This window comes from Numida meleagris, chromosome Z, assembly GCF_002078875.1.
Source record: "Numida meleagris isolate 19003 breed g44 Domestic line chromosome Z, NumMel1.0, whole genome shotgun sequence".
NCBI lineage: Eukaryota > Metazoa > Chordata > Aves > Galliformes > Numididae > Numida > Numida meleagris.
Window position 1 is genome coordinate 40,277,379 of NC_034438.1, and position 20,299 is coordinate 40,297,677.

A 20,299-nucleotide genomic window follows, 5' to 3' on the forward strand; every position below is an offset into this window, starting at 1 on the left:
ACCAGGCTCTGAGCAACATAATCAAGCTGTGGATGTCCCTGTTCATTGCAGGGGATTTGGACTAGATGCCCTTTAAATGTCCCTTCTAACTCTAAGGATTCTATGATTTTATAATAAAAGAATAGCAAAGTACCCAAAGTGCATTTCCAGAAAGATCTAGTATTGGCAGAAAAAGTTGAATTAGACGTTTTAAAAGTGCTTGTGTCTATAATCTGCTGAATAGTCAGAGAGACACTGAAATAACCAGTAATGATTGCTGGGCCGAGTGGAGGCATTAGCAGTCATCTTCATACTGCTCTAACAAGAATACTCCAAACCCAGGAATGGCAGAAAAAGACTGTTCAAAAGGCATGCTGTCAAGCTGCCTGTGCTCATTTGTGCATGTATGATGAAATTCATACAAATCAGGATGCTGCATTTCCTACAGAAGGCACTGGTAGTGCCATTAAGAATAGTCTAAAGACATGAGCAAAACAGGCTTTTTAGTTTTCAATAGTATCTTTTTTTTTTTTTTTTTTTTTGCTTGCAGTGTTGGAAAAACTTGCAAGAAAAAAAAAATCACCTGCCTAAAGCTTTCTCTCTTCTTGAAGCTGATATCTCAAAATGCAATTCCCCATATGCATTTGAATTAACAATGAGGATAGATGTTCCCTTTCTAGGACAAGATGCTCACATGTTGTGCATATCTTCTTCCAATTATTGGTTTTATCCTTTTTCTGTAGAATGTTGCTAGTGCTCTTTCAAAAACATTACATGGTGCTGAGTTTCGCTGCAGAGAAATACCTGTTTCACCTTCCAACATTATTTATTGCTCAATGTGTAGAATATTTCCCTAAAAGTTGGAGAACCAAGTTTAACTCACTAAAACTCATGCCTAATTTAAAGCAATTTAAAGTTACCTTTCTTTTTCCTCAGTAAAATGCCCTAACCAAAAATCTATTGTGAAGAATAATGATGTTGAGAAGCATACAACTGTTCAAATCCACTGCTAAAAGTACCAATTCTCTGTTTTACAGTGTTTTATAGCTAGATCTAATGGTCTTTGGAGGGTATCCTGGAGGCCAGTTTTCCTTATGCCAATGGGTTACTCATCCATTCTTCATTTTTTTCCATCTGACCCTCAAAAAATATTTCATTATTTTCATAGATTCTTGCCAAATGGTGTACATTACATTACTCATCTGTAAAACAGCCTAAAGGACATGATTCCTCCTGTGGAGAAAGAAATATGTGAATCCATTCAAACAGAGAAGACTGAGTCAATCTTCAAGGTTATGTGTCATGCTGTTACCTTTACGTTGCTCTGTAAGGAAAACAAAATCAGTACTTCTTTCTACTCTGCCTTGAATGATAGTGGCTGCCATTATTTCCTTGTGCAAAACCTTCTCCTCTTCATACTTGGCAAATTCTGGGTGAAACTTCAGGCGTCTGTGCAATTTCATTGGGTAAGATAGGAAGAAACAATGCCCCACTGAAAGCAGGTTTGGAAGGTGTTTGGAAGGTAATGGCAACCAACCATTTTAAAAGTACCAGATCTCAGGAAAAGGTATTGGTAGGTAAGTCAGTAAAATAATGAGAAAGGCAATGTCATGCCCATTGGACTCGGTGCCAGAAAGCAATTCTGGTGTTCTGTACTAGAGTGAAAATACATAGACATTTGTGTTTATAAAAGATCAGAGTAAAATTTGAGATGATACTCTTATTAGAATTTACTCCCCGAGTACACAGTTCTTTGAAAATAGTTACTTCACACACAGGACATAAGCGCAGAATAAATGTGAACACAACTAATTTTAGTTTTCTCCACCTAAGCAAGGTGAATTCTATACTGCTTGGAAAAAAAATAGGTGTATTCAAAAACATTAAAGAATTATTTATTACAATAAGGAAAAATGAACAAATCAATAAATAGGATGCTATTTATTGCAATGTACAAACAAAACTGTACATTGTACAAAAATGTACTGCAAAGAAATTACGGAGTGACTGGGCAAGAAGAAATAGGAATATGTTAAAAGAAATTCACAGTGTTTTTATATCTAAGTAGATGAAAGGTTACATGACTCAGAGCTGAAAACTAAAACAAACAAGAAAAGAAGTACAAAGTTACAAAGACACATTGATTGTTCCAGAATGTAAGATAAAATACTACGCTCATTAACCTTGAAGTAGAATGAGATTTCAGTCTCAGACAAAAATTTGACAAAACTGCCAAAATTACTGCCAATCTGAGACCTTTTCTTATTCAAATTATAGAAAAGACAATGCATCTCAGCAACATAGTACAAAATCGGTAATAATAAATTTCAGTTGGGTGTTTCCTCCTCTAATAACACACTGGAAAAGGTCTCCTTTTCATCTGATTCCATGGTGTGAAGAAAAATAGTGTCCTTACAAGCCTCAATCTAGTAACAGACTTTATTTAGTTTTTAAATATGCGTATAATCTTATAACTGTTAAGTATTTACACAATTGGAGAAAACTACATAAAAACCCCTTTTTTCAACATGTTATATTTCTGCAGGTAGACATTCTTGCACAAATTGTATTATGCTCACAAATCTTTTACTACATGAGTGTACTGATGTTCTTACACTCAACAAACTTTAAATACTGAACAATGACCATGGAAAGAGAATTCTTCATTAAGTAAATATAAGTGGTTTTGGTGACAGGCTGATGCTTCTTCTGAAACAGCTTCTGAAGCATCAAGATAGCAAACTGCTCCTCATTTGGCTGCATTAGGTTAGAATTTAGCTGGGAAGCAATTTATGTGCTTTGGTTGAATACAATGTTGAGCTAAAAACATTTGGATATATTCATACTGCATTTCCTACTACATTATAGCTGTGTATCAGTAAACATAATGAACTCTGCTGACTTGGTTTTTTTTAGCATAAATGGGCTATCACACACTAATCAAGGAGCAAAATCATATTACTTGACCTTAACTTAAGCAGAAGTGAGGATAGCTCTAATTTCAAATGCACATCATGAGCTGTTAAATTTCAAGCTAAAAACAAGAATGATCGTGTTGAACCAATAGCTTAAAGAAAAGAGTTAAACTTTTTACAGGTAATCCAGAGTAACTGATTTATTTTTAAGATGAAATTTTTAAACACATTGCTTTAAATAAAATATAATTTTATTGTGTTTTGTAAATTTTGTGAATAGATTTATTCTTTGTGAATTTCTGTACTATACAGAAATCAATTAAATTCTGTACTAAACAGAAATCATTTAAATTCTATACTACACAGAAATCACTGTAAATAGCTACATCATAATTATGTCATACAGGCCCTTTTGAAAGTGATTTTGAAAATAATAATGTACAGCTTATAAAAGAAGATGATTTAACATAAGATCTTGTGAATTACTATAATGTGATTTCAATAAACTGTTCTGCAGACAAAATTATATAAGGATAACACAAACTGGTTATATTTTAAAAGTCACCTTTTTGGAATGAATAGTGAATGTCTTCAAAATCATTATCTGCATACATAAATTAATAATTCCTTCATATTTACATTAAATTGTGGGGATCTATCAGAAAATGCTGGAACTGTAGCTAAGGACTAAAGAATATATTTTGAAAACCAAACTTAATTTTTGCTGTAATTGTACTAGTTGCATCCAAAGTAATATTTCTTCAGAAGCAGTGTTTCGCACATCCCAGACTGACATGGCAAATGCCAGCCAAAAGCACACCCAGAGACCAATAAACAAAAAAAAATTAACTATGGATTCTGCCAAATACCTTTGAGGTTCTATCGCCACAGTGACTTACATATGACAACACCGCAAGAACTGATCCCTCTTTATATTTTGAAAGCCATGAATAAATATTAAATGCAAAATTCTAGCAATATTGATGAAGTCTGAATTTCATTTGCTGTAGAAAAAGTGAAGGAAAGAAAGGGAAATAAAATATAAACAGAGAAAGGAAAAAGCTCTAGGTATTACTGGATTTGTAAATATCATTAATTAAATGTGAATTTTAATATGTAACTTTCAAGGTTAGCAAGAGGGACTTCATCCACATATCCAGCATAAGCAGATTTTCCATCCTCAGCATGTCAGTGTTAGTTCCTACAATATATAGCTGCCACAGTGAGAATATTAGACCATTTCTTGGCACAGTCATGGTCTGTTCTAAGTAGCATCTCTCCCGCAGCAAGAAAGGCTCAGAGACAGCTCCCAAAACAGAATGGCCATGCGGTTGGCTCCTCAGACATTGCAGCATCTAGGAATATTCCCAGGCATGTGCATGTATTTACTAGTACAGATGTAGTCTTCGAGCTTCTCTAAGCTGAGCTACAGTTGCTCTCACGGGACACCAGGCACCAGTTAATTCTGGAGAATGATTGTCAAGCAGCACATTTCCAGAAAATAACCTACAGGTCATGAGTAGTGTTCCCCAGGGATCAGTCTTGGGACCAGTGCCCTTCAAAATGACATAGACAGTGGGATTGAATACACCCTCAGCAAGTTTACTGATGACACCAATATGAATGGTGTGGCTGAAGATACAGAAGGAAGGGATGTCATCCAGAGGGACCCAGACAGGCTTGAAAATCAGGCCCATGTGAACCTAACGGGATTAAACAAAGTCAAGTACAAGGTGCTGCACTTGGGTTGGCACAATCCTAGACATGTATACAGACTGGGAGAAGAACTCTTTTAAAAACAGCCCTGCAGAGAAGGACTTAAATATCCTGGTGGGTGAAAAGCTGGACATGAACCAGCAGTTTGCACTTGCAGCACAGTCCAACAGCCAACAGCCTCCTGAGCTGCATCAAAAGAGGAGTAACGAGGGCGAGGGAGGTGATTGTCCTCCTCTACTAGGCCCTCATGAGGCCCCATCTGGAATATTGTGTCCAGGCCTGTGGTCCCCAGCAAAGAAAGATATGGAGCTGTTCAAGTGGGTCCAGAGGAAGCCATGAGGATATTCAGAGGGCTGAAGAATCTCTCTTACAAAGAAAAGTTGAGGGTCCTGGGCTTGTTGGATACTTCACTGCAGTTCCAGTACTTGATTTGGAGCTTATAAATAGGAGGGGGAACCAACTTTTTACATTGTCTGATAGTGATCAGACAAGGAAGAATGGTTTTAAAATAAAAGAGGGAAGATTTAGATTAAATGTTATGAAGAAATTCTTTACTCAGAGAGTGGTGAGGCACTGGCACAGGCTCCTCAGAGCAGCTGTGGATGCCCACATTCCTGTAGGTATTCAAGGCCAGGCTGGATAGCATCCTGGACAGTATAATCTAGTGATTCACAACCCCGCCAATGGCAGGGGTTTGGAACTGGATAGTCTTTAATGTATCTTCCAACCCAAGCTACTCTATGATTCTGTGAATATAAAAATATATTGATGACTAAGTTAAAGAAAAAGAAGTCCCTCCTTCTTCACAGTTCCCATTTTACATGGTGGTAAGAAGTGGTAAGTGTTTTTTTAACAGCTGCCCCATTGCAATTGTGTGGGTTTGGTAATGGAACTTGAACCTGTCTATGTGTAAGAAAGAAGATTTCCAGGTGCATCAAGAATTTTGTCACTACATCAGCAGGTTCAGGTTTAAGCAAGAGAGATTACGTAACAAAACAAAACAAAACAAAACAAAAAAAAAACCTATTCTTCCAGCTTTTAGTTCAAACTAATGAAGTAAAAGATGAAAAGGTTTGGTAATTTCTAATTGGTAAACTTCTTCCTAACAGAACAATTTTTCATGTGCTAGTCTACTTTGGAGGCTGTAGTCCCACTCCTTCAAGATATGCTGTATGCATTCTGAACTGTGGCTTGAACATTCTTTATTTACATTTGAGTTAATGACATCTTGGACCTCAGGTTTTTGCAGTAACAAGCTTGAAAGAAAACATGAGAAGTCTTGATTTAAATCAACATGTCCTGAAGAATCAGAATTTACTATATGGTCTGAAACATTTAAACAGCGAAAAGATACTTAAATGTAAGGAAGAAATTAGGGCATATCAACAGGAATAAACAAAATTATTCCATCATCATTAAATAAGAAAATAGAAGCTGATTTTTCTATCTAATTTTTTTTTAAAAAGAGTTCTTTATATAAACATTAATAAAACTGAGATAAATTCATAGAATCATAGAATCATAGAATTAGCTAGTTTGGAAAAGACCTACAAGATCATCCAGTCCAACCATCCACCTACCACCAATAACCCCACTAAACCATGTCTCTCATCACTATATCTAAATGTTTCTTGAACACCTCCACGCATGATGACTCAACCACCTCCCTGGGCAGCCCATTCCAGCGCCTGACCACTCTTTCAGAAAAGTAGTACTTCCTAATGTCCAGCCTAAAGCTACCCTGGCACAACTTGAGGCCATTCCCCCTCATCCTGTCACTAGTTACAAGAGAGAAGAGGCTGACCCCCAGCTCACTACAATCTCCCTTCAGGTAGTTATAGAGAGCGATAAGGTCTCCCCTGAGCCTCCTCCTCTCCAGACTGAACAATCCCAGCTCCCTCAGCCACTCCTCGTAAGGCCTGTGCTCCAGATCCCTCACCAGCTTTGTCACCCTCCTCTGAACACGCTCCAGGGCATCAATGTCCTTCTTGCAGTGAGGGGCCCAAAACTGGACACAGTACTCGAGGTGCGGCCTCACCAGTGCTGAGTACAGAGGGACAATGACCTCCGTACTCCTACTGGCAACACTATTTCTGATACAAGCCAGGATGCCATTGGCCTTCTTGGCCACCTGGGCACACTGCTGGCTCATGCTCAGCTGAGCATTGACCAATACCCCCAGGTCCATTTCCTCCACACAACCTTCTAGCCACTCTGCCCCAAGCCTGTAGCATTGCCTGGGGTTGTTGCAGCCAAATTGCAGGACACGGTACTTGGTCTTGTTGAACCTCATCCCATCGGCTTCAGCCCAGAGATCCAGCCTGTCCAGATCTCTCTGTAGGGCCTCGCTACCCCAAGGCAGATTGACGCTTCCTGCCAGCTTGGTGTCGTCTGCAAACTTACTGAGGGTGCTCTCAGTGCCCTCATCCAGGTCATCAATAAAGATATTGAAGAGGACAGGCCCCAGCACCAACCGTTGAGGTACACCACTCATGACCGGTCGCCAGCTAGATTTAACTCCATTCACCACCACTCTCTGGGCCTGGCCCTCCAGCCAGCTCCTTACCCAGCAAAGAGCGTACCTGTCCAAGCCACAGGCTGCCAGTTTCTCCAGGAGTATACTGTGGGAGACAGTGTCAAAGGCTTTGCTGAAGTCTAGGTAGACCACATCAACAGCCTTTCCCTCATCCACCAGACGGGTCACTTGATCATAGAAGGAGATCAGGTTGGTCAAGCAGGACCTGCCCCTCACAAACCCATGCTGGCTGGGCCTGATCCCCGGTTGTCCTGCAAATGTTGCATGATCTACCTCAGGACAATCTGCTCCATAACCTTCCCTGGTACCGAGGTCAAGCTTACAGGCCTGTAGTTCCCTGGATCCTCCTTACGACCCTTCTTGTAGATGGGAGTCACGTTGGCAAGCCTCCAGTCTTCTGGGACCTCTCCAGTTGACCAGGAATGCCGATAGATGATGGAAAGCGGCTTGGCTATCTCCTCCACCAGCTCCCTCAGTACTCTCAGGTGGATCTCGTCTGGCCCCATGGACTTGTGGCAGTCCAGGTGGAGAAGTAGGTCTCTGACCATTTCCTCTTGGAATCATGGGGGGTTTATTCCACTTCCCATCCGAGACTTCCGGGTCAGAGAGTAGAGTACTCTGAGGACAACTGGTCTGGCTTTTAAAGACAGATGTAAAAAAGGCATTGAGAACCTCAGCCTTTTCATTGTCCTCAGTGGCCACATTCCCAGCCTCATCCAGTAAAGAATGGAGATTCTCCTTGGTCCTCCTCTTACTGTTAATATATTTGAAGAAGAGTTTCTTGTTCCCTTTTATCCCAGCAGCCAAGCTTAGTTTGAGCTGGGCCTTTGCCTTTCTAATTTTCTCCCTGCACATCCTAACAACCTCTTTGTACTCTCCCCGAGTTGCCTGTCCCTTCTTCCACAGGAGGTAGATTCTCTTTTTCTCCTGGAGCCTCAGGAAAAGCTCCATGTTCATCCATGCCGGTCTCCTTCCCCGCCGGCTCATCTTTCAGCTCAGGGGGACAGCCTGTTCCTGCACCTTCAGGACTTCCTTCTTGAGGAGCAACCAGCCTTCTTGGACCCCTTTACCCTCCAGGACCAAATCCCAAGGGACCCTCCCTACCAGTCTCCTGAACAATTCAAAGTCTGCCCTCCGAAAGTCCAAGGTAGCAGTTTTGCTGTCCCCTCTCCTGGTTCCACCAAGAATTGAGAACTCTACCATTTCATGGTCGCTCTGTCCAAGGCAGCCCCCAACTTCCACGTCTCCCACCAGACCTTCCCTGTTTGTAAACAGCAGGTCTAGCAGGGCACCTCCCCTGGTAGGTTCTCTGACCACCTGCAGAAGGAAGTTATCTTCCATACACTCTAGAAACCTCCTAGACTGCTTCTTCTGTGCCGTGTTGTATTCCCAGCATATATCAGGGAAGTTTAAGTCCCCCATGAGGACAAGGGCTGGCGATCGCGCAACTTCAGCCAGCTGTTCATAGAACGCCTCATCTGTCTCTTCATCCTGGTTAGGCAATCTATAACAGACCCTCACCAGTATGTCTGCTTTTCAGCCTTTCCTTTGATCCTAACCCACAGAGATTCAACGTTATCTTCCCCAGTTGCAAGCTCAATAACATCAAAACAGTCTCTAACATAGAAAGCCACGCCATCACCCCTCCTTCCTTGCCTATCCTTTCTGAAGAGCTTGTAGCTATCCGTCGTAGCACTCCAGTCATGGGAGCGATCCCACCATGTTTCCGTAATGGCAACTAAGTCATAGTTTGCCTGCTGCACGAAAGCTTCCAGCTCCTCCTGTTTGTTGCTCATGCTGCGGGCATTGGCATAGACACACTTCAACTGAGCCCCTTGCCTCACCCCTAATCCCGATGCTCGCCTAGGCACACCTCCTGCAGGGCTGGTTTTATCCCCTTCTCCCTTCCTCTCTAGTTTAAAGCCCTCTTTATAAGCCCTGCCAGCTCCTAGGCAAGGATGTGTTTCCCCCTTTGAGACAGGACAGACCCATCAGCAGATCTCAGGCCTGCTTGATTACAGTAATTCAACGCGCAGCAACTAAGAACTTAGGAAAAGTAGGGGCAATGAGGAATTTACTGGTCTACCTCAAGTGTAATGTGAGGCTTGGAATAGACTCGTCATTCTCATTTTAGGTTGGGTTTTTTCATTAGTGTGCTATTTTAACATAAGCACATACTGCACTACAAATCATATGCCTCTAGCAGTAAGCTGTAAGAGCTTATTTTCAATTAAGATTTTTATAATTAGTGCTTATTTTCAAAATATATAGTTACCTCTAAGTACTGAATTTTACTCATTTATTGCAATCCAAGGAATGAGATTAAAATTGACAACAAGTCAGTTAATTGCCAATTTAAACAAAAGTAGAATGTTTTTCAACAAAGTAGGAAAGTAAAAGCATAAACAAATCCACAGAAAGCATACATGTAAAATTGTAACTAATAACAACTGAGAAATTAAAACAAATTCTGATGACATTGATTTGGTGGGTTTTTTTAATTGACAGAATGTGGCTATTAATTGGGTGAACTCTGTTGTAAGCATTTCTTTAATTAAATTAGCACTGAAAGTTGCTCTCTGACAGTAGCATTCAGTGAAGAAAAAAAATGTATTTTCCGGATCAATAGGGTCAACATAAGTTTATAAGATCCAAAAGTCTACTTGAGCTGACAATATCCAGGCAAGACAGATAATTTCATTGACTGCAAGGATAATATTTGGCTCTGGCTATATGTTAGCTACTGATAGCTAGCTTAACAGTACATGTTCCTATTTTCTATTTTGTTTGTGGAAAATGGGAAGACTTAAAACTCTGGGTTTTTAAAAGGCAAAATATGTATTAATCTATTCACACATGTAAACCTTTGGCTGTATTGGTAAGTGCAGAGAATTTGGAAACAATTCACAATTTAATAGTAAAAGGCAGAAAAGATGTTTGCTCTTTGGAATGGTTTTTATGCTTAAAATCTTAAAAGAAAGGAGAATGCATTCAAAACCACACGATGGACCTTGACAGACAAAAAGTTATAAATTTGCAAGTCTGCATGACTACTACTTCAACTATGATAACAATGCCATAATTCAAGAGAATCATCCTTGAAAAGTAACACTAATGGGGAAATTACAGGTCTTTACCTTGTGGTTCCACTGCAGCTTTAAAAAATGCATATATTCCATGTAGTTCACCAATGTAAATGTTTACTTAAAAGAAACTGTAAGCATACAACAGACAACATGTGGCACTGAGCCAGGTACTTAGTAATTTCTTCTTTCCATTCAGACAGAATAGAAGTAATATTCTGAATACTTACGGTTTGACCAAATAGTGCAAGATTTCCAAGAAGCTTCTTTAAAAAAACAATTTCCAAATATTTGTTGGCAGCTCTATCTGTGTGGTCCACTTTGTGGCCTCCTCTGGATTTGCTCCAATAGCTCCATGTCTTTCTTGTACTAAGTGCCCTGGCCTGGATGCAGTATTTCAGATGGGGCCTTACAAGGGCAGAGTAGAGGAGAACAATCACCTTCCTCCTCCTGCTGGCCACCCCTCTTTTGGTGCAGCCCTGGAGACACTTGGCCTTCTGAGCTGCAAGAACACACTGCCAGCACACATTCAGATTTTTATCCACCAATACCCCCAAGCCCATCTCCACAGGGCAGCTATCTATTTTCTGCCCAACCTATATTCACACTTTGGCTTGCCTCAACACAGGTGAAGGATCTTGCACTTGTCCTTGTTGAATTTCACGAGGTGTGCCAGGCCCACCTCTCAAGCCTGTCCAGTTCACTCTGAATGGCGTCCCTTCCCTCCAGCATGCCAACTGCATCACTCAGTTTGGTGTCATCAGCAGAGCTGCTGAGTGACACTCAATCCCATTGTGCATGTCACCAACAAAGTTGTTAAAAAGATACCTAAGATCCTTAAAGGTAATAAGGATAACCTCCAGAAGACATTTATATTGAGGTTCATAAGTTCAAAGTTTCCTAGACTCAACTGTAATAAAAACACTTTGAACTGCATAAATATTCCAATCACCACAACACATTAAAGCTGAGTTCTGCCTTAGTGACTTCCAAAGCTGAGCAAGAGGACTACAAGGAAGTATGTGGAAGGGATACGGAAAGATGACAGTCTGCTTTCTCCAGTACATAATGATGTGATGACACAGATATCCTGAGAGAGGAAAACAGTAGGAAAGCGACATTTTTCCATTTGGCCCTTGCCAAATGCAATGCAAGTACATTCCACCTTACTTTCAAGAAATGTTGTTACATAAAAATTCAGCTCCCAAAACAGTATGCTAGCTGCATGGGATCAGAGCTAAGCATTTTTTCTTCTGAAATCTCTTGAATGGTTAGAATAGCTAGTGTAGCCTAATAAAGTATTGGAAAAATAATTTCAATATTGAAAATAAATAATAACATTTACTTACCTTCTTTTGAAATATCAGATGAGAGCAGTCAATCTTGGAAAACAAGTTGATGATTTCTGAGTTAGAATATTCACGTCACCTAACTAATTGATAAGTAATACAGCATAAATGGAAACACTTTTTGTTTAATGTTTTCAAATGCAGAGAGCCATCCATGTACAATCCAATAGCAGAGAGCCATTTCATCAAAGTAAAAGGCACTCCTAGGCATAAAAGTCCATTAAAGTGATCCCTATATTTTATTAGGCACAGCAGCAAGTGAAGTATAATTACCAAAAGCATATGTAGTCAACACAAAATTTAATTCATTTTCATCACAGGAAAAATAATGTTCAGGATTAACTGAAAAGTTCACGTCAACTATACATGACTGAACAACATCATGAATAAAATGGGTAGTCTTACAGCACTGAACTCTATTAAAGAAACGTAAATGCAGTAAGAAACAAAGTACTATAGATACATGTGAAACACAGAACAGAATCCTAATACACTGCAATTCAGGATAGGAAATTGAAAATGTAATGAGAGATTTTTTTACTCTTTTACCTATTCTGCTCTCTGTATCTTAATTAGAAGGCTCTTAGCTTCTTAAAGGATGGAATCATGATGAAAAGAGGGTATATTCATAATGCATGTTAGTTTCTCTCAGTTCAAAGCTCTGAAATCTGTAACAGACATAATCTCCATCAGAGAAGGTGATCTTGTTTTTAAATGTAAATAATTCTTTCATTAAAAAGTTTCAATTTTATCAAACAGAATACTAAGATCCACAACTAAGCAAGAGGTGGACCTATAATAAATGTATGGCACTAGCTTGTTCTCTGTAAATTTTTAAAAAATAAAGCAGTTTTTTTTACTACTGAAAAATACCAACTTTATTTTTAAAAAATGAAAATATCTTGATTGTGCAAATAATTATGTGCAAACAAAACTGCAACAGATTTAATAAAATGCCAGGGAAACTATCTGCCTTTGCCTGAATGACTGAGGAAACTAACTGTAAATCAGTCTATGATTAATGATATATAAATTATTCTTCTTTTAAGTTGGTAAATCACATTCAAATATGACAGAAAGTATTCTGAAGTTATTTTTACCAAGTAAGCAGCTATTACACTGTGGATAGATGAGGAGAAACAGCATCAGCAGTGGGTATGTACTCATCAAAGAATCATAGAATGGCTTAGGCTGGAAAGGAATTAAATATCATCCAGTTCCAACCTCCCTGTCATGGTCAGAGTTGCTGCCCACCAGATCAGGCTGCCCAAGGATCCATCCAGCCTGGCCTTGAATGCCTCAAGGGATGGGGCGTCCACAACCTCTCTCGGCAACATGTTCCAGTGCGCCTCCACCCTCTGAGTAAAAAATTTGTTCCTAACATCTAACCTAAATCGACCCTCTTTTAGGTTAAAGCCATTCCCCCTTGTCCTATCACTACCAGACTGTGCAAAAAGTCAGTCCACCTCCTGCTAGTAAGCTCTCTTCAAGTACTGAAAGGCTGCAATGAGGTCTTCCCACAGCCTTCTCTTCTTCAAGGATCTTACTTTAGGGTCATCAAAGATTTAGTTATTGATTTCTATGACATTCTCCAAGGAAAAAAGTGATCTTTGCAAAGCTATCATTGTGTAGGCAAACTGTTCTCTTAGTGAACTTGCCATAACTGAAGACAATTTTCTTACAATTTAAACTCAAACTGGGGATCTGTTGTAGGTACATAACTATACAAATTATTGCTACTGACTTGATGGAATTAGGACTGTTATTAATATATCTAACTTGTGGACAATATCTACTCGAGAAGAAATACAAGCAATTGAAGTAGCAGGCTCACAGTTAAAAAAATACTTGACAATTTGGAGAATAAACAGGAAGCAAATTGGTATTTATTAAAAAGACTTAGGCAGATACGATTAATTGCACAAACTGGTTGAGAAATAACTGTCTAGACAGTAATATTTTGGGAATGGATCTAGGAGTTGTATGCATTATTAGCTGGACATCAATCTGCAGTGTGATGCTATTGCTGCAGCCTGCTGTAAGGAGCCTGCTTTGGCAGGGGGGTTGGACTCGATGATCTCTAGAGGTCCCTTCCAACCTCTATAATTCTGTGAGTCTGTGATTCTGTGATTAGAACAGAGGATCACAGCCTAAAGTGAACTTTCACTGGATTCTCAGTGGAAGAACTATGGTCACATTTTTCTACATGGCTGAGATGAAGAGAATCCTGAGGAGAGTAAGTAGCTGAAGAATACCTGGACTGGAAGAACATTGCACTCAGCATTTTAGGATACAGCCCTATCTCTAGGTGCCTCAGCAAGAAAGAAGGGGAAATATGAGTTGTGCTTACAGGTTTCTCCAGTGTTGTGAAACCAAACCACAGTATACTGTCAAACTCCAGGTCTCAAAATCAGCAATTATAACCTTGCTTTAAATTGTACCTAAACAATAGTAAATCGTGCTATAACATAACTATGTTACAACTCAAGTCAAAGATTTTTGCTTATATGCCTACTATTCAAAGGCTGTAAAGAAAATTGAGCTGCTGATCTGATGAGATCTCCTAAACAGAGCTTTGTAAATGCTAGCATGTAATAGACCACGCAAGCTAGTCATGTAGAGAATGTAGACTATCCTTGGTACTGCAGTCACCTGAACACTTGTATGTATATAGAAACACAGACATAGATACAGACACAGATATGCTGAAGACTGTCTTTATCCTAATTTCAAATGATTCTGGTCAAATGTCAAGTACAGTAACTTAATTTTAATGAAATCTGAAAAAAAAATCTCACATCAACCCTAAAATTCAAATTCAATTCTAATACAACTTCCCAAAACACTTTTGGTCCAAGAATTGATCCAAGAAAATTTACTTCTTTCAACCAGAATTCTCAGTTTGGAGGCAGCCATCATCCACAATTGAAACTGAAGCCACTGCTCATGAAAGTCTGTACCAAACACTTCAGAAAAATTCCCTGAAAGTTATCTGCACTGGAATGACTCATTTCTATTCATTTCCATGCCAATCTTTGTGTGTATGTAGCATGCATGCATATACATTTAGATATACATAAACACATACAATGGGCTCAGAGGAGATCAAAGAAATTTCAGCTTAGAATGGGAAAACACATATGTGTAAACCTTCCATACAACATTGTCTTCATTCATAGTTACAGAAATTTGCATGAATGCTGTTCTGGTCAACTATTTGTATGTACACAATAAATTGTGAGTAAGTAATGTGAATATTGTGCTTGAATTAGAAAGCATATTCCTCTAAAGCATTTGAGTATGTGGAATACCATCTACAACTAGGTAACAGTATACCAACACATGCATACATCGTTGTTCTGAAAGACAATTTTTTGAGGATAATGATCACATATATTATGTGAATCATATGCTGGCTACTGCCTTCTGATATCACATTTGCTAGATGAGATTTGGCATCTTGTTCAAGAAGAAAATTATATGTCACTTGCTTCTTCATCATCTTTGTAGCAACATTTACCTGAAATGAAATTTGACTAAAATACCACTTTTTAAAAATCTAAACCATCTATATAAAAAGTTAAATATGCAAATCAACATTAAAAAAAAAAAGACAAAATGTTAAGATTTCCAGGAAGAAAACACTTCAGATATGCAAAATATGTATTTTCCTGGTTGAATACATATGGAAAAGAGTAATATGAAAAAGCAAAGTGGGACTATGCTTCTTGCAGTGCCTGCACCCACTGGAAAAGAAATGGATGATAGTCAACCCATGTGTAAAATACTAGTTACAGACTAGTTAAAAGAAAAAACTACCAAATCAGTGATGAGTCCTGCCTGAGTCCTCCAGAGAATCCAGCGACCAAACTGTGTTCATCCTTTCCAGTGAGCAAATATGAGGAAACAACAGCACCTTTCAGCTGTGATGGTTTATACCCTTCAAAAGGAATTAATGTCAGTCATTCCAGACAAGAGTAACAGTTTACTTAAACTGTGAGAAGCATTTATTTGCTTTATAAGAAATTTTTTTAGCCTCTGCTATCATTTCTAGTATAAGACATTCGCACCTTACCACAAATGAAAGTTACACATATATGTTAATAATCTATACAAGTATAAAAATCTTGCACGCGTACATATAAGGGATTATTGATATTTTTTCCTAATTTTAATTCTCTAACTTATATACATAATCATTAAATCAATTTTTAAGAGGACTTGCATAACTAGTTATATTTCAAAATTACACTTGATGTTTCAATTACAGTATTTCAACTTACCCATGAAAAAGCATGACATACACTTAAATAATAATATATTCCATGCAATATAAATTTAAAAGTATTTTACATATAAAAGTTTTATCAAGACAACATATCATAAGGAGGGGTTTCAGTTTTGATTTTCAAATAGAAAATAAATAAATGCATCAGTAGATGTAATAACAGCAATTGCAATAACCTTCAAACCATAAAGGACTTTAAAGGTGTGGTATTTTTTCTGCTGTAAAGGTTTACTAGCAGCAAGAATGATTTGATCTGGGGTGTGCATGAAGGATTTTCTAATCGAGAAGAATTCAGGTCACATTTATGGGAGAATTAAATGGTTAGAGAACAAGCCAATCATCAATAATATGATGGAGACCCTCACATTATCTCCAAGGATGACATGAGGGAGTCCCAGCAGGGATTGTATAGGCAGGGAGAGGATAGAAGGATGGAGAGCACAGAGAAAATCTGACTCACTGACAATTTTTTGTTCAAAGAGTGTGCATTTGAGGAACAAGAAGTCTACTAAGACAGCATCCCAGACACATGCACAGTTTTGCTTTGTCAATGGATTGTTCCAAGCAAAGATAATGAGAAGAGTGAATCCTCCAAGTACCTGTGGATCTCTGCACAGCAAGTACCATTCCAACCTCCATATCTGCATCAGTGTGACACATTGTTTGTCCTAACCAAGCATTTCTGACATACTGTTTGCTTTGAAAATGATGCTAATCACATAGTATCATTAGCATACATCTATTCTTTAGGGATATCCACTGTATATTCTTTACACAGAAGTTTATGGTCAGAGGCCATGTTTCAATGTCCATAATCTCACAAAAGAAACAAAACTGTAATATATTTCCTACAGAAAAAAAATAAAAAATAAAAAAAATAATTAAAAAATAAAAGCTATTTAATTTCAGCATGTTAAACCTCAGGCAAGAGCCTTACTCTCTTTCACCTGTTGCTGTTGAAATCATATCAAGATAATGAAGCTGGCAACAGCTGTCTGCCAAAGACTGCATTCCTGCATCAGTCACCTTTCTACTGCCACAAACCTCAAGACACCTGAAGATTTGATAGCAAATGGCTACTTCTAAAATATGGCTGTTATGAGCATAACAGCAAAATAAATAAAGGAAGTCGTTTGCAACAAAAGACCTCATAGCTAGAGATTATTTTCCTGGAAGCAGAAGTTCTTCCAACTGTAATTTATCTTTATCACACAAAGCATTTGGATCCTGTCACTAAGGACAGGAAAAGTTACATTAGCCTAGAAATCAGTAAAAGATGTATGGTCAGAAATTGCTAGAAATAGCTAGAAATGGCTAGAAATCAGTAAAAGATGTATTTTAGAAGTATTTCATAGTTTATTAACATGCAAATATCATGTGAAGATAAACCTATTTAAGAAAATCTATCATTTCCAAAATAAAACTTACAGCACCATTAAAATTTTAGATTTGACCAAATCATAGGATCACAGAATCATAGAATATGCTGAGTTGGAAGGGATCCACAAGAGTCATCAGGAACAATCCCTGTCTCCAAACAAGACCATCCAAAATTCAAACCCTACATCTGAGAGATTTGTCCAAATGCTTCTTGGTCTGGCAGCCAGGGACCGTGTCCACTGCTAGGGCACCTGGCAGGAGGCAGGAGCCTGTTCCACTGCCTGACACCTTCTTAGTGAAGAACATTTCCCTAAAACCCTAATCCTGAACCTCTCCTGATGCAACTTCAAGTTGTTTGCTCGGATCCTATTGAAATTATAATTCACCATCTTTCCTCAATTGCTTATAAGGTACCTTCAGTGATACGACAATGCAGACATTAATCAGGGCTCAGGGTTGAACTTGGTGTGAGAGAATGAGGAAGTTTTCCTTATCTGTTACTGCACAATTCTACACAAAAAAAAAAAAAAAAAAAGGGTACTGTCATAAAATAGCACTGGACTGAACAATATTTTTCTCTTTTTCTTCCTGAGACACATTGAAGGAACACATCAATAAAATATTTATTGAAATGCAACTAAAACTTCCTTTAGGATTCCTCAGAAAGGTAAGTAAATAATATCATCTTGTGTTACTCAAGAAAAGGTGACTTGCCAAAGATCGGAGTACCTTTAACCAAATACAGTAAAATCAAGAAACTTCACATTGCTTTAATCTTGACTCCTTAGTTGCTTCTGCAGAATGTTCTACTATTAAATCAACTGCTGAGCAGTGGCAGCTAAGACTTTTCAGTTGAACTTTCAAATCTAGACTCATATGGATCAAACTTTATTGAAAATATGGAGAACGTTTAGTGACTAACTGGAATTATTAACTAGATACCTTCTTGTATTCAAAACCAAACCTGATTGCAGTTTGATATCATTTTTCATTGACCTCAGAGGAATCACTGTGATAGGTATTCACAGTGGTAAATTTTATAGCTGCTTTCACATGACAAAGATACACTCAGATAAGAAAGCATCTGTTCTAATTTCTTGTAATAAATTTCAATTTGCAGAGTATTCTTTTCATGAATTTAGTAGGATATGAAAGAACAGATAGTTCCTCATGAGCAGGACTTTATCTTACTCTATTTTCTTCTGACATTTTTTAGTTTATTCTTTGTTCTTATTTACATTTTCCTTTAACATCTTTTCTCTGATAACATAAAATCTATTTTTAGAAACCCAATAGTCCTACATAATATGAGATCATGATTATTTTGCCCCTCCCTATTTTTTATTCCATCCTAGGAGGAGAAAAGACAAAATCAGTTACATTTGATCCCAGTTCATCTACTTCTAAATTTCTTTTAGACTTCAGCAGCAAAGGAATTCCTCTCTCCATGTATTGTATAATCTGTTCCATTTGTTTTCACATTTTGCAGATAATTATGGTCACTCTCATCTTATAAAATGTGAGCTTGAGGGATTGAGGTAAGAGAGGCTTAACATTTCATGTAAAATCAACGGGTAAGCAGGTGAACAGGTGTTCTTCTGAAAGTGGTTAAAGAGAATCAGGAAGAACTGTCAGGAACTGCAGTGGAATGTTAATTACAGGATATGGATCCTGGCTGGCTTGCATGTATCTAAATATTTTGTTGCACTTGGCAACCACCTGCTTTCAGCCTGTCATGTGGCAACAGACATATAGGAAAAGGAGCCAACACTTGATAGTCAAGTACTCAGAATGTGTACACAGTCACCACCATGATCACAGCTTGAAAGCCATTCCTGAGTTAGCACTGAACTCACACAAGTGCAAAGCTGCACCACAACTGAACATAACTTGGGCCAGAACTGCTAATGACTGCACAGCATTTCTCTCTATAGTGATCCCAGCGCTTAGCCAAACTAGTTAAAAGCCAGTACAGGTATGCCTACAAGACATGCTGCAAATCATTGTGAAGAATTTCTTGTGCAAACCATGAAAGGGTCACACAGATCTGGAGCATCACAGCGGCAGAGAAGTCCTGTGCTTTTGGTCACTGCTATGGATTGACCCTTTTCCTTCTAAGTTGCCTTCAGGGCCCCTACTGTAGGAGCTCTATCCACATCTGCCCTGTCCTAAATCAATGAATATTTTTCTCTTTTTTTAGAAATCCAGTTTGCACTGTAAAATGTATGGCAGACTGTGTTCACTAGCTACCAGAATCAGGAAAATCACTTCTCAAAGCAGTTCTGTTAATAACAAATTTTAGATACTGAACCTTGAAAAAGAGAACACTGACTAAAAATTGTTTCAAAATTGCCATAGAAGATATTGCTGTCATTATGCGAGTGACAAGGTCTTATTATTAAAATAGTTCAGACCAAATCAGATGAAATCCTTAGGGATGGTCTGGAGAGTTGAACACTCCAGTAACACCAGTTAGTACTGTACTGAGTTCCCTTTGCACTAGCCAAGGATTTTGCTCATCATGTGCAATTCCAATTCAGTAGAGTAGCACCAGAGTAAGGAGCAGAATCCCGACCTATGCTTTGACATGCATTCATTTATAATAGTTCATTTTGCTGCATGATATGGAATAGGATGGTTGGATTAAGGGTCAGCGATTAATCATATAAAGATAATTTTATGCCATTTTATATAAAAAATATAGACAGATGCTAAACTAGCAGAAAACACTTCAGCATCTTCAGAGATCTTCTCACTAAACAAAATCAACTAGATAAACAATACTTTGTTTCCATTACAGACTCATAGACTCATATAATGATTTGAGTTGGAAGGGACCTTACAAATCATCCAGCTCCATCTCCCTGCTGTGGGCAGGGTTGCCACCTACTAGACCAGGCTGCCCAGGGCCTCATCCAGCCTGGCCTTGAATATCTCCAGGGATGTTCAAGGCATCCACAGCTTATCTGGGCAGCCTGTGCCAGTGCCTTTCCATCCTCATAGAATTTCCTCCTAACATCTAAACTAAACTTCCCTCTCTGAATTTCTCCCTT

At 38.5% G+C, this 20,299-nt stretch overlaps 1 long non-coding RNA gene across 2 annotated transcripts in view; it reads right to left on the reverse strand.

Annotated features, from left to right (window-relative positions):
- The window catches only part of LOC110390162, a 38,532-nt gene continuing 31,194 nt past the window's right edge, over positions 12,962 to 20,299 (reverse strand). For both annotated transcript variants that reach the window (XR_002433607.1, XR_002433608.1), the window contains exons 3-4: positions 15,398 to 15,518; positions 12,962 to 15,098 (exon numbers count right to left, since the gene is read on the reverse strand). This is a non-coding gene — a long non-coding RNA (uncharacterized LOC110390162). The remainder of the gene's footprint in view (positions 15,099 to 15,397; positions 15,519 to 20,299) is intronic.